The following is a 16,391-nucleotide window of genomic DNA, read 5'->3' on the forward strand; positions in this document are numbered from 1 at the left end:
GTAGAGAATAGGACTTACAGCAGAATACATCAGACACTAGAAAGGCAATATGTCAATCAATGGAAGGGTAAATGATGTGATACAGCAATCTGTATACGGGGTAAAGTTGGGAGTTCATAACCCGCTTGAATCAAACTGTGAAATATGATGTATTAAGAACTGTGTAAGGTTTGAACGACCAACAATAAAAAAAATAAATAAATGTTAAAAAAAAAAGATATGTTAGGATTTCTATGCACCATTCACTGAAGTTAGTTTTCAGTACTAGGAAAAAAATATGTATTTCAGGTGGATGAATATTTCTGAGAATAATCTTGTGAAAAGTTGATTATAAATCCACATACATGAACATGAATTCAGGGAGTGTAAAATAAGACACACATATTTTATATGTTCAAAAATCTAGAGAGTGTGTGTGTGTGTGTATATATATATATATATATATATATATATATATATATATATATATATATACACACACACAAAACACACACAGAGAGACATTAAAAAGTAAAAATATATATGCCAATTGAAATTCATCATGAAATATATATCATCCCAAGATCCAGAAATATTTATTTTACTGGACATGGATGTATGTATCATGTTGTTGAAGTAGGAAGATCACCCATAGGTTGATTTTCAGTTCCAACAGCATTTAGGAGGAGTGATTTCTTCTCACAGTTTTTATCTGCCAAGTCAGCCACCTCACAACAATGTAGCTGGGAAAGCAGGTATGATTCTCTATGTGCATGTAAAAATACGTGTGCTGAATAGGATGCATAGAAAGGGAGACGAGAATTCACATATTGGTTAAGTTTAAAAACACATGGAGAACTATTACATTGGACTAGATTCATAACATCTACCCTTTATAATGCAAAAGGCCTGTCCAACTACACACCATGCCTCCTCTGAACTGCTTGTATTTCTATTCTGTTTGGGTTATTTTTTTCTATCATATTAGGATTTGTAGTCAGAGTCTAGTAGGGTATGGGTTAGTGTCAGGGATTGAGTATTTGGAATGGAAAATAGGAAAATGAATCCAATGTGCATGCAAATATGTGCTACACAAAATCTTCCCACTGTCATCCAGAAAAATGCCTTGACAATACCCTTGCCCCAAGTAAGAAGCAATTGGAGGAGAAGAGTTAGAAAATCTTTGAATACATATGTGGAATGAAAAATGCTCAGGAGTTCACAACTTTGGAGGTGGTAGAGGAGTTTCCATAAGTAAGGGAGAGGATAAACACTCCACAAACATGGAGCTCTGCTGGCCTAAAGACTTCTTGAGAAACTGCCTCTGAGGTTGGGCTCTTGAAATATATGTTGTTGTCAGGGGCATTAGCTTCCTTTGTAGTGAGACCATCAAAGCTGGGTCTGCATCTATGTGACCTGGAGGACATGGATTCTGATTTTCCTATGAACATGAGGCAGAAGTGCTGAATTATCTCTTTGTGGGTAAACTGTGGCCACTGGGGGCTAAGTATCTCCCCGTGGGAACTGTGAAGCCATTTGGTCATCCTCCACTTTTCGGGGTGTTTCTTGCTGCTTCACTGGGAGATTGGTATTTGCTTCACGAAATACAAGGACTTCAACTGGGACACAGTGCTGGAGAGAGTTCTGTCACGTGTGGTGTGTCAGGGTCCTAGGAGAAAGCACCAAGCAAGGTTCTATCCCACAGAGCTTGGCCCCTTGACCATAGCAACATGATTCTGAACATTGTTCTGAAACCTCTCCATATAACAAGATGCCTTTACATATAAGGGTCTGCTGGCTGCACCATGTCAGTCACAAGACATTTGGAAGCCCATGGCAGATCCACATGGCCCCACCACAGATGTTTTATCACACACCTGCACACCACTGCTCTAGGCCCACTAATCAGCCGGCCCCACCTCACTGGCATCTCTGTTCTTCATCATTTTCATGAAAGCCGTCAATCAAGGCACCTGTCTGGTAAACTCATGATCAGCAAGAGGACATCCTAAGGTTCTCCAGTGCCACCTGGTCATGGGAATTTCAAAGATTGCACGGTATTTATCTAGCCATTTTAAAGGATGAAGTTGGAGGCACTGTGTGTTTCCATTCATTCAGGAACCATTTAATGGTGAGAAAGATCATTTCAATGAAAGCTCTGGAGAACTCTCACAAACAAGGCTTCCCAAAGAGTGACCAAAAAACGTCACATGAAACCAGGCCCACTGAGGTTTACAATGTGAGGTCCATGTGTGTTTTGACACTCAACTATGGCTGCCAGGTCTCTAAGAATAAAATCATGTGATATCCTGGCTGAGATTCCCAGTGTTCTGTGGAAAGTCACCCTGGGCTTCGATCTCAGTTTCCAGGGGGGACACTCATGCGTGGCCTCGGAAAATCCCAACTCAATTCATGGCAATACTTCTCTGAGTTCAGTTCCAGAACTCAGTCTCCAAGGGGAATAACACCAGAGTTCAAGCCCAGGCGGACACAGTCATCTCTTCCAATGCCATACAAATGACCACAATTCAAACCAAAACACTGCCACCAGGCCCTCAACTTCTTCCATATAGACAATCCTCATAACCTCTGGCTGGAGGTTTCCCTGAGGGGCGCAGCCTAAGACAGTGTCCACAATAAGCTCCCTTGCCCCTCATTTGCCTAATGTCAGGGTAGCCTGGACACCCTTCTTAGAACCAGGAGTAATCAAATAGGCCTGCCGTTAATACTGCTCAGCTTCTAAACTTTGAGGCCTGCTGATGGTAGGGTACAGATTTTTTGTGTATATTGGAGTCATGAGAAAACACAAGCACATAATGGCTAGCCTCTGCAGGGCTTTGAAAAACTCATTTGACCCAAAGGATCCCTATTCTCACTTGATGCAGGTCAGGGACCTTACAGAGGATGGCGAGAGACTTCATCCACAATCACTGCTATTTTGCCATATTGGCTTTGGATGCACATACGGGATCTTTCCTGAGATCCATCAGGTGCTGACAATCTAAGTCACAGCCTCACACAGGGCCAAGAGGCTGATTCAGACACATCCCTTTGCAAAGCAAGTAAGCAAAGAGCCACAAGTGATGCCCATTATTTTGCATTTGAAAACTGTTTTCTTCAGGCTTCACAAAGGTGTGTCCTGAGGCAAAGACCTTGCTGACATCCAGGGAAACAGAACAATAGGTAAGCAAAAGGCCCAAAGCAGGGTTTCTCCACTGAGACTTTAATTGGCGCACTGATATCTGAGTTTTCTGAGATGCTCGCCATTCCTTTCAGCTATCTAGTACATGGCCATGTCACCAAGCTTGGAGGTAGTACATATTTTGGACAGAAAACCATGAGCCTATTCTGAAGAGTGGCAAGAATTTAGGAAGGAAACAGGAATTTAGGAAGATAGTAGGCTTTGCCCATGGAAAAGGCAAGCCGCAGTCCATTCATAAATTGGGCAGGATGAATGCTGGAAGCTTTCTACTAGACAGGACACATCCATTGATGCATTCTCTTTTTTAATGTCTACAACCACAGACACAGTGTGATACACAGAGAAAGCAACACTCGCCTTGTCAAAAGACTTGATAGAAACAGTCCACTCCAAACCAAACAAACCGCCTTTCCTAGCTCTTTTCAGAACATGAGACCAAACCACAAACTCACACCCACACCCACAAAGTCACCTCCGTCCCCTGAGGAAGTCTGTGACTACCCGCAGTGTCCTCTGACTGGTGGGCCATACAATGTTCCCCCGAAATGGCCTGTCTTGTCTCAGATCTGGCCTCCTTGGCCAATTCTGTGAAGTTGTCAGGAGCCAGGGGTGAGCCACTACCTGCTTTCTCAGGAGAGACCCCATTCATAGCTTTCCTGGCAATTGGCCATCCTCACATCTGTAGGTACCAAGAAAGTCTGACTCTGTCCTTGGTAAATCCAAACAAGTGAGCCCACTGGGACTGGCACTGGGATTGCCTCTGGGTGCCTGGCTTCCTGGATCCCAAGTTCAGAGAGTTCCATCACCAAGGAAGTGTGGTGAGGTCACTTCCTTCAGGAACTGAATGAGGTCACTGCCTTGGAAAACACTTTGTCCTAACTCTTGCTTCCAAGGGTCCCATGAGATGGAGGCTGCCCCTGCTTCCTGTGACACTTTCACAACTTAGAATGGTATATCAACCATAAGCACCCAAGAAAAGCTCTCCACACAGAACTTGTTTGGTCTATCTTGTCTACATTAAGAAGAGAGAGGCTCCAGACACATCCCTTTATCCTGACCAGGTTGTTTGCCACGGAAGACGACTTTTACTCTCTCAGGTCCTACCTAGCTGCCTACATCTTCTCCAGAGATCATTTCTGCATGGACCTTGGAGGTTCTCAGCAGGTGGAAGATCCCCTACATTCCTGTATTGTAAGACCAACTCTGTCCCTGCTCTTCTGTAAAGTGAGATTGAGGAAACAGTGAATGCTTGGGGTTAAGAACATGTTCAATTTGGGTTAGAAATCATGCTGCTAGATGAAGAAGTGTATTGGGAACCTGTGATATTTATAATAATATAGAGGTGAAATATATGTATGAAAACAGAAATCTAAGTAAGATTTGAAGGCCAGAAGGGCATTGGGCCCTTGATTGGGATACTTAGCTTTGAATTACATTCTGTACAGATGTCTGTGATAAATCAACATACAATGGCATAGGACCTTGTACCTTGGAAGATTGAATGTAGAAGAGAAGATCAAGTCAAAAAGAGATAGTAGGTAGGATTAGAAAGATTGTCAGTAGGTTTAGGAAGAAGAGTGAGTATAATATTTGTACCAAATGTTCTTTAGCAATAGGGTGTCTGTTAGAGAGTGAATGTAAATGTCAGCACATGTGAAGAGTCAGTCACAATGATAAACTGGGGAAGATATGTAGGAAAGCAGATATGAATATACACATTAGGAAATTAGGCAAAGTATAAAGTGAGTGATAGGATTAGACATTTTCAACAGGGTTGAGGTTGAATATATAATCTTAGGCAGAAACAAATGTGTAGTCACCAATAGAATTGATATTTGAGAGCATTAGCCAACCTAGACAAGGATGGTTTTAGTAATCCATGCTCACTTTCTAATTAGGCTTAGGTACAATCATAAGTGTGACCTTTGCATTTTGTGTTCAGAATATCACTGTGATAAAATATATATGTAGATCAGGTGACATGAGTATTTCTTCCACTATTTTTGGGAGCAATTCGTTGAAGACGTATAAATTAGAATTCGGGGGTACAAATAGGTGTACCCTGGGTCTATGAGTATAGAGATAATGCATGAATAGACCATACTGTGAATAAAGAATATAACTGGTCCAATTTAAATAATGGATTGAATTGATATCTGAAAACATATAAGAAATCTTATATTGATACACGATCATTCATTCAAAACAGTTATACATCTAATGGTAATATTAGGGTGATGGTTTACCATGAGGGGTGTGTGAGTTTTGGTTCCAAAGTGATTATGGAAATCCAAAATAATGTGTTTGGAAAGAAGTCTCATGATAAGACCAGTCAAGAAACGTGGAGTAATACATGTGTTCTGAAGCAGAATTTTATGGAAAGTGAACCAAATGCCTAGAAATTTGTGAACTTGAGGATGAAATATATATCCTATGATGTTCATCAACTGAAGAAAGAGGAATGTACCAGTGTTGAATAAAAATCAATGTCAAAATACACATCATGTCCAAAAGGAGTCTACTTGCATTGATGTTAAACAGGGTCAGTTACTGTAGAAATGTTAGGATTTCTTTGCACCATTCACTGAAGTTAGTTTTCAGTACTAGGAAACAAATATGTATTTCAGGTGGATGAATATTTCTGAGAATAATCTTGTGAAAAGTTGATTATAAATCCACATACATGAACAAGAATTCAGGGAGTGTAAAATAAGACACACATATTTTATATTTTGAAAAATCTGGAGAGTGTGTGTGTGTGTATATATATATATATTTATATATATATATATATATATATATATATATATATATATATTTATATACACATATATATACACACAAAACACACACAGAGAGACATTAAAAAGTAAAAATATATATGCCATTTGATATTCATCATGAAATATATATCATCCCAAGATCTAGAAATATTTATTTTACTGAACATGGATGTATGTATCATGTTGTTGAAGTAGGAAGCTCACCCATATGTTGATTTTCAGTTCCAACAGCATTTAGGAGGAGTGATTTCTTCTCACAGTTTGTATCTGCCAAGTCAGCCACCTCACAAGAATGTAGCTGGGAAACCACGTAGGATTCTCTATGTGCATGTAAAAATACATGTGCTGAATAGGCTGCAGAGAAAGGGAGACAGGAATTCACATATTTGTTAAGTTTAAAAACACATGGAGAACTATCACATTGGACTACATTCATAACATCTACCCTTTATAATGCAAAAGGCCTGTCCAACTACACACCATGCCTCCTCTGAACTGCTTGTTTTCTATTCTGTTTGGGTTATTACTTTCTATCATATTAGGATTTGTAGTCAGAGTCTAGTAGGGTATGGGTTAGTGTCAGAGATTCAGTATTTGGAAAGGATAGTAGGAAAATGAATCCAATGTGTATGCAAATATGTGCTACACAAAATCTTCCCACTGTCATCCAGAAAAATGCCTTGACAATACCCTTGCCCCAAGTAAGACGCAATTCGAGGAAAAGAGTTAGAAAATCTTTGAATACATATGTGGAATGAAAAGTGCTCAGGAGTTCACAACTTTGGAGGTGGTAGAGGAGTTTCCATAAGTAAAAGAGGATAAAACCTCCACAAAAATGGAGCTCTGCTGGCCTAAAGACTTCTTGAGAAACTGCCTCTGAGGTTGGGCTCTTGAAATATATGTTGTTGTCAGGAGCATTAGCTTCCTTTGTAGTGAGACCATCAAAGCTGGGTCTACATCTATGTGACCTGAACGACATGGTTTCTGATTTTCCAATGAACATGAGGCAGAAGTGCTGAATTCTCTCTTTGTAGGTAAACTGTGGCCACTGGGGGCTAAGTATCTCACCGTGGGAACTGTGAAGCCATTTGGTCATCCTCCAATTTTCGTGGTGTTTCTTGCTGCTTCACTGGGAGTTTGGTATTTGCTTCACGAAATACAAGGACTTCAACTGGGACACAGTGCTGGAGGGAGTTCTGTCACGTGTGGTGTGTCAGGGTCCTAAAAGAATGTACCAACAATGCTTCTATCCCACAGAGCTTGGCCCCTTGACCATAGCAACCTGATTCTGAACATTGTTCTGAAACCTCTCCATATAACAAGATGCCTTTATATATAAGGGTCTGCTGGCTGCACCATGTCAGTCACAAGACATTTGGAAGCTCATGGAAGATCCACATGGCCCCACCACAGATGTTTTATCACACACCTGCACACCACTGCTCTAGGCCCACTACTCAGCAGGCCCCACCTCACTGGCATCTCTGTTCTTCATCATTTTCATGAAAGCCGTCAATCAAGGCACCTGTCTGGTAAACTCATGATCAGCAACAGGATATCCTAAGGTTCTCCAGTGCCACCTGGTCATGGGAATTTCAAAGATTGCACTGTATTTATCTAGCTATTTTTAAAGGATTAAGTTGGAGGCACTGTGGGTTTCCATTCATTCAGGAACCATTTAATGGTGAGAAAGATCATTTCAAAGAAAGCTCTGGAGAACTCTCACAAACAAGGCTTCCCAAAGAGTGGCCAAAAAACGTCACATGAAACCAGGCCCACTGAGGTCCACAATGTGAGGTAGATGTGTGTTTTGACTCTCAACTATGGCTTCCATGTCTTTAAGGATAAAATCATCTGATAATCTGGCTGAGATTCCCAGTGTTCTGTGGAAAGTAACCCTGGGCTTTGTTCTCAGTTTCCAGGAGGGACTCTCATGTGTGGCCTCAGTAAATCTCAACTCAATTCATGGCAATACTTCTCTGAGGTCAGTTCCAGAATTCAGTCTTTAAGGGGAATGACACCAGAGTTCAAGCCCAGGCGGACCCAGTCATCTCTTTCACCGCCATACAAATGACCACAATTCAAACCAAAACACTGCCACAAGGCCCTCAACTTCTTCCATATAAACAATCCTCATAACTTCTGGCTGGAGGTTTCCATGAGTGGCGCAGCCTAAGACAGTGTCCACAATAAGCTCCCTTGCCCTTCATTTCCCTAATGTCAGGGTAGCCTGGACACCCTTCTTTGAACCAGGAGTGATCAAATAGGCCTGCCTTTAATACTGCTCAGCTTCTAAACTTTGAGGCCTGTTGATGGTGGGGTACAGATTTTTTGTGTAAATTGGAGTCATGAGAAAACACAAGCACATAATGGCTAGCCTCTGCAGGGCTTTGAAAAACTCATTTGACCCAAAGGATCCCTATTCTCACTTGATGCAGGTCAGGGACCTTACAGAGGATTGCGAGAGACTTCATCCACAATGACTGCTGTTTTGCCATATTGGCTTTGGATGCACATATGGGATCTTTCCTGAGATCCATCAGGTGCTGACAATCTAAGCCACAGCCTCACACAGGGCCAAGAGGCTGATTCAGACACATCCCTTTGCAAAGCAATTAAGCAAAGCGCCACAAGTGATGCCCATTTGTTTGCATTTGACAACTGTTTTCTTCAGGCTTCACAAAGGTGTGTCCTGAGGCAAAGACCTTGCTGACATCCAGGGAAAGAGAACAATAGGTAAGCAAAAGGCCCAAAGCAGGGTTTCTCCACTGAGACTTTAATGGGCCCACTGATATCTGAGTTTTCTGAGATGATCGCCATTCCTTTCACCTATCTACTACATGGCCATGTCACCAAGCTTGGAGGTGGTACATATCTTGGACACAAAACCATGAGCCTATTCTGAAGAGTGGCCAGAATTCAGGAAGAAAACAGGAATTTAGGAAGATAGTAGGCTTTACCCATGGATAATGCAAGCCGCAGTCCATTCATAAATTGGGCAGGATGAATGCTGGAAGATTTCTACTAAACAGGACACATTCATTGATGCATTCTCTTTTCTAATGTCTACAACCACGGACCTAGTGCGACACACAGACAAAGCAACACTCGTCTTGTCAAAAGACTTGCTAGAAACAGTCCACTCCCAACCAAACAAACCGCCTTTCCTAGAACATGAGACCAAACCACAAAATCACATCCACACCCACAAAGAAACCTCCTTCCCCCAAGGAGGTCTGTGACTACACGAAGTGTCCTCTGACTGGTGGGCCATACTATGTTTCCTTGAAATGGCCTGTCTTGTGTCAGATGTGGCCTCCTTGGCCAATTCTGTGAAGTTGTCAGGAGCCAGGGGTGAGCCACTACCTGCTTTCTCAGGAAAGACCCCCTTCAGAGCTTTCCTGGCAATAGGCCATCCTCACATCTGTAGTTACCAAGAAAGACTGACTCTGTCCTTGGTAAATTCAAACAAGTGAGCCCACTGGGACTGGCACTGGGACTGCCTCTGGGTGCCTGGCTTCCTGGATTCCAAGTTCAGAGAGTTCCATCACCAAGGAAGTGTGGTGAGGTCACTTCCTTCAGGAACTGAATGAGGTCACTGCCTTGGAAAGCACTTTGTCCTAACTGTTGCTTCCAAGGGTCCCATGAGATGGAGGCTGCCCCTGCTTCCTGTGACAATTTCACAAGTTAGAATGGTATATCAACCATAGGCACCCAGGAAAAGCTCTCCACACAGGCCTGGTTTGGTCCATCTTGTCTACATGAAGAAGAGAGAGTCTTATTCAGACACATCCCTTCATCCTGACCAGGTTGTTTGCCACGGAAGATGACTTTTACTCTCTCAGGTCCTTCCTAGCTGCGTACATTTTCTCCAGGGATCATTTCTGCATGGACCTTGGAGGTTCTCAACAGGTGGAAGATCCCCTACATTCCTGTATTGTAAAACCAACTCTGTCCCTGCTCTTCTGTAAAGTGAGATTGAAGAAATGGTGAATGATTGGGGTTAAGAACATGTTCGATTAGGGATAGAAATCATTCTGCTGGATGAAGAATGGTATTGGGAACCTGTGATATTTATAATAATATAGAGGTGAAATATATGTATGAAAACAGAAATCTAAGTAAGATTTGAAGGCCAGAAGGGCATTGGGCCCTTGATTGGGATACTTAGCTTTGAGTTACATTCTGCACAGATGTCTCTGATAAATCCATATACAATGGCATAGGACCTTGTACCTTGGATTATTGAATGTAGAAGAGAAGATCCAGTCAAAAAGGGATAGTAGGTAGGATTAGAAAGATAGTCAGTAGGTTTAGGAAGACGAGTGAGTATTATATTTGGAGGAAAAGTTCTTTAGCAGTAGGGTGTCTGTAAGAGAGTGAATGTAAATGTCAGCACATGTGAAGAGTAAGTCACAATGATGAACTGGGGAAGATATGTAGGAAAGCAGATATGAATATAGACATTAGAAATTAGACAAAGTATAAAGTGAGTGATAAGATTAGACACTGTCAACAGGGTTGAGGTTGAATATATAATCTTAGGCAGAAACAAATGTGTAGTCAACAATAGGATTGACATAAGAGAGCATTAGGCAAACTAGACAAGATAGGTTTTAGTAATCCTTGCTCACTTTCCAATTAGGCTTAGGTACAATCATAAGTGTGACCTTTGCATTTTGTGTCCAGAATATCACTGTGATAAAATATATATGTACATCAGGTCACATGAGTATTCCTTCCCCTATTTTGGGGAGCAATACGTTGAAGACATATAAATTAGAATTCGGGTGTACAAATAGATGTACCCTGGGTCTATGAGTATAGAGATAATGCATGAATAGACCATACTGTGAATAAAGAATATAACTGGTTCCAATTTAAATAATGGATTGAATTGATGTCTGAAAACTTATAAGAAATCTTATATTGATAAAGATAATTCATTCCAACCAGTTATACATCTAATGGTAATATTAGAGTGATGGTATACCATGAGGGGTGTGTGAGTTTTGGTTCCAAAGTGATTATGGAAATCCAAAATAATGTGTTTGGAAAGAAGTCTCATGAAAAGACCAGTCAAGAAACATGGAGGAAAACATGTTTTCTGAAGCAGGGTTTGATTGAAACTGAACCAAATGCCTAGAAATTTGTGAACTTGAGGATGAAATATATATCCTATGATGTGCATCAACTGAAGAAACAGTAATGTACCAGTGTTGAATAAAAATAAATGTCAAAATACACATCATGTCCCATAGGAGTCTACTTGCATTGATGTTAAACAGGGTCAGCTACTGTAGAAATGTTAAGATTTCTATGCACCATTCACTGAAGTTAGTTTTCAGTACTAGGAAACAAATATGTATTCCAGGTGGATGAATATTTCTGAGAATAATCTTGTGAAAAGTTGATTATAAATCCACATACATGTACATGAATTCAGGGAGTGTAAAATAAGTCACACATATTTTATATTTTGAAAAATCTGGAGAGTATGTGTGAGTGTGTATATACATATACACATATATATATATGTGTATATATATATATATATATATATATATATATATATATATATATATATACAAAACACACACAGAAAGACATTAAAAAGTAAAAATATATATGCCAATTGAAATTCATCATGAAATATATATCATCCAAAGATCCAGAAATATTTATTTTACTGAACATGGATGTATGTATCATGTTGTTCAAGTAGGAAGCTCACTCATAGGTTGATTTTCAGTTCCAACAGCATTTAGGAGGAGTGATATCTTCTCAAAATTTGTATCTGCCAAGTCAGCAACCTCACAAGAATGTAGCTGGGAAACCAGGTAGGATTCTCTATGTGCATGTAAAAATACATGTGCTGAATAGGCTGCAGAGAAAGGGAGACAGGAATTCACATATTGGTTAAGTTTAAAAACACATGGAGAACTATTACATTGGACTAGATTCATAACATCTTCCCTTTATAATGCAAAAGGCCTGTCCAACTACACACCATGCCTCCTTTGAACTGCTTGTATTTCTATTCTGTTTGGGTTATTTTTTTCTGTCATATTAGAATTTGTAGTCAGAGTCTAGTAGGGTATGGGTTAGTGTCAGGGATTCAGTATTTGGAATGGAAAATAGGAAAATGAATCCAATGTGTATGCAAATATGTGCTACACAGAATCTTCCCACTGTCATCCAGAAAAATGCCTTGACAATACCCTTGCCCAAAGTTAAGACGCAATTCGAGGAGAAGAGTTAGAAAATCTTTTAATACATATGTGGAATGAAAAATGCTCAGGAGTTCACAACTTTGGAGGTGGTAGAAGAGTTTCCATAAGTAAGGGAGAGGATAAACCCTCCACAAACATGGAGCTCTGTTGGCCTAAAGACTTCTTGAGAAACTGCCTCTGAGGTTGGGCTCTTGAAATATATGTTGTTGTCAGGAGCATTAGCTTCCTTTGTAGTGAGACCATCAAAGCTGGGTCTGCATCTATGTGACCTGAAAGACATAGTTTCTGATTTTCCAATGAACATGAGGCAGAAGTGCAGAATTCTCTCTTTGTAGGTAAACTGTGGACACTGGGGGCTAATTATCTACCCATGGGAACTGTGAAGCCATTTGGTCATCCTCCACTTTTCGTGGTGTTTCTTTCTGCTTCACTGGGAGTTTGGTATTTGCTTTATAAAATACAAAAACTTCACCTGGGACACAGTGCTGGAGGGAGTTCTGTCATGTGTGGTGTGTCAGGGTCCTAGGAGAATGCACCAACCATGCTTCTATCCCACAGAGCTTGGCCCCTTGACCATAGCAACCTGGTTCTGAACATTGTTCTGAAACCTCTCCATATAACAAGATGCCTTTACATATAAGGGTCTGCTGGCTGCACCATGTCAGTCACAAGACATTTGGAAGCGCATGGCAGATCTTCATGGCCCCACCTCAGATGTTTTATCACACACCTGCAAAACCACTACTCTAGGCCCACTACTCAGCAGGCCCCACCTTACTGGCATCTCTGCTCTTCATCATTTTTATGAAAGCCGACAATCAAGGGACTGTCTGGTAAACTCATGATCAGCAACAGGACATCCTAAGGTTCTCCAGTGCCACCTGGTCATGGGAATTTGAAAGATTGCAAGATATTTATCTAGCCATTTTTAAAGGATGAATTTGGAGGCACTGTGGGTATCCATTCATTCAGGAAGCTTTTAATGGTGGGAAAGTTCATTTCAATGAAAGCTCTGGAGAACTCTCACAAACAAGGCTTCCCAAAGAGTGGCCAAAAAACGTCACATGAAACCAGGCCCACTGAGGTCTACAATGTGAGGTCCATGTGTGTTTTGACTCTCAACTATGGCTTCCAGGTCTTTAAGAATAAAATCATGTGATATCCTGGCTGAGATTCCCAGTGTTCTGTGGAAAGTCACCCTGGGCTTCGATCTTAGTTTTCAGGGGGGACTCTCATGCGTGGCCTCCGAAAATCCCAACTCAATTCATGGCAATACTTCTCTAAGGTCAGTTCCAGAACTCAGTCTATAAGGGGAATCACATCAGAGTTCAAGCCCAGGCGGACCCAGTCATCCCTTCCACTGCCATACAAATGACCACAATTCAAACCAAAACACTGCCACAAGGCTCTCAACTTCTTCCATATAGACAATCCTCATAACCTTTGCTGGAGGTTTCCATGAGGGGCGCAGCCTAAGACAGTGTCCACAATAAGCTCCCTTGCCCCTCATTTGCCTAATGTCAGGGTGGCCTGGACACCCTTCTTTGAACCAGGAGTGATCAAATAGGCCTGCCTTTAATACTGCTCAGCTTCTAAACTTTGAGGCCTGCTGTTGGTTCGGTACAGATTTTTTGTGTAAATTGGAGTCATGAGAAAACACAAGCACATAATGGCTAGCCTCTGCAGGGCTTCAAAAAACTCATTTGACCCAAAGGATCCCTATTCTCACTTGATGCAGGTCAGGGACCTTACAGAGGAAGGCGAGAGACTTCATCCAAAATGACTGCTGTTTTGCCATATTGGCTTTGGATGCACATATGGGATCTTTCCTGAGATTCATCAGGTGCTGACAATCTAAGCCACAGCCTCACACAGGGCCAAGAGGCTGATTCAGATACATCCCTTTGCAAAGCAATTAAGCAAAGAGCCACAAGTGATGCCCATTCGTTTGCATTTGAAAACTGTTTTCTTCAGGCTTCACAAAGGTGTGTCCTGAGGCAAAGACCTTGCTGACATCCAGGGAAGCAGAACAATAGGTAAGCAAAAGGCCCAAAGCACGGTTTCTCCACTGAGACTTTAATGGGCCCACTGATATCTGAGTTTTCTGAGATGCTCGCCATTCCTTTCAGCTATCTAGTACATGGCCATGTCTCCTAGCTTGGAGGTGGTGCATATCTTGGACACAAACCATGAGCCTATTCTGAAGAGTGGCCAGAATTCAGGAAGTAAACAGGAATTTAGGAAGATAGTAGGTTTTGCCCATGGATAAGGCAAGCCACAGTCCATTCATAAATTGGGCACGATGAATGCTGCAAGCTTTCTACTAGAGAGGACACATCCATTGATGCATTCTCTTTTCTAATGTCTGCAACCAGGGACACAGTGCGATACACAGACAAAGCAACACTCGCCTTGTCAAAAGACTTGCTAGAAACAGTCCTCTCCAAACCAAACAAACCGCCTTTCTTAGCTCTTCTCAGAACCTAGACAAAACCACAAGATCACACCCACACCCACAAAGCCACCTCCTTCCCCCAAGGAGGTCTGTGAGTACCTGCAGTGTCCTCTGACTGGTGGGCCATACGAGCTTCTCCTGAAATGGCCTGTCTTGTCTCAGATCTGGCCTCCTTGGCCAATTCTGTGAAGTTGTCAGGAGCCAGGGGTGAGCCACTACCTGCTTTCTCAGGAAAGACTCCCTTCAGAGCTTTCCTGGCAATTGGCCATCCTCATATCTGTAGGTACCAAGAAAGACTGACTCTGTCCTTGGTAAATCCAAACAAGTGAGCCCACTGGGACTGGCACTGGGACTTCCTCTGGGTGCCTGGCTTCCTGGATCCCAAGGTCAGAGAGTTTCATTACCAAGGAAGTGTGGTGAGGTCACTTCCTTCAGGAACTGAATGAGGTCACTGCCTTGGAAACCGCTTTGTCCTAACTGTTGCTTCCAAGGGTCCCATGAGATGGAGGCTGCCCCTGCTTCCTGTGACACTTTCACAAGTTAGAATGGTATATCAACCATAGGCACCCAAAAAAAGCTCTCCACACAGGCCTGGTTTGGTCCATCTTGTCTACATGAAGAAGAGAGAGGCTCATTCAGAAACATCCCTTCATCCTGACCAGGTTGTTTGCCACGGAAGATGACTTTTACTCTCTCAGGTCCTTCCTAGCTGCCTACATCTTCTCCAGGGATCATTTCTGCATGGACCTTGGAGGTTCTCAGCAGGTGGAAGATCCCCTACATTACTGTATTGTAAGACCAACTCTTTCACTGCTCTTCTGTAAAGTGAGATTGAGGAATCAGTGAATGCTTGGGGTTAAGAACATGTTCAATTTGGGTTAGAAATCATTCTGCTGGATGAACAATGGTATTGGGAACCTGTGATATTTATAATAATATAGAGGTGAAATATATGTATGAAAACAGAAATCTAAGTATGATTTGAAGGCCAGAAGGGCATTGGGCCTTTGATTGGGATACTTAGCTTTGAATTACATTCTGTACAGCTGTCTCTGATAAATCAACATACAATGGCATAGGACCTTGTACCTTGGATGATTGAATGTAGAAGTGAAGATCAAGTCAAAAAGAGATAGTAGGTAGGATTAGAAAGATAGTCAGTAGGTATAGGAAGAAGAGTGAGTATAATATTTGGACCAAAAGTTCTTTAGCAATAGGGTGTCTGTTAGAGAGTGAATGTAAATGTCAGCACATGTGAAGAGTCAGTCACAATGATGAACTGGGGAAGATATGTAGGAAAGCAGATATGAATATACACATTAGGAAATTAGGCAAAGTATAAAGTGAGTGATAGGAATAGACATTTTCAACAGGGTTGAGGTTGAATATATAATCTTAGGCAGAAACAAATGTGTAGTCACCAATAGAATTGACATTTGAGAGCATTAGCCAACCTAGACAAGGATGGTTTTAGTAATCCATGCTCACTTTCCAATTAGGCTTAGGTACAATCATATGTGTGAACTTTGCATTTTGTGTTCAGAATATCACTGTGATAAAATATATATGTACATCAGGTGACATGAGTATTTCTTCCACTATTTTTGGGAGCAATATGTTGAAGACGTATAAATTAGAATTCGGGGGGAAATATAAACGTACCCTGGGTCTATGAGTATAGAGATAATGCTTGAATAGACCATACTGTGAATAAAGAATATAACTGGTTCCAATTTAAA

This window comes from Ictidomys tridecemlineatus, chromosome 4 (genome assembly GCF_052094955.1).
Source record: "Ictidomys tridecemlineatus isolate mIctTri1 chromosome 4, mIctTri1.hap1, whole genome shotgun sequence".
Taxonomy (NCBI): domain Eukaryota; kingdom Metazoa; phylum Chordata; class Mammalia; order Rodentia; family Sciuridae; genus Ictidomys; species Ictidomys tridecemlineatus.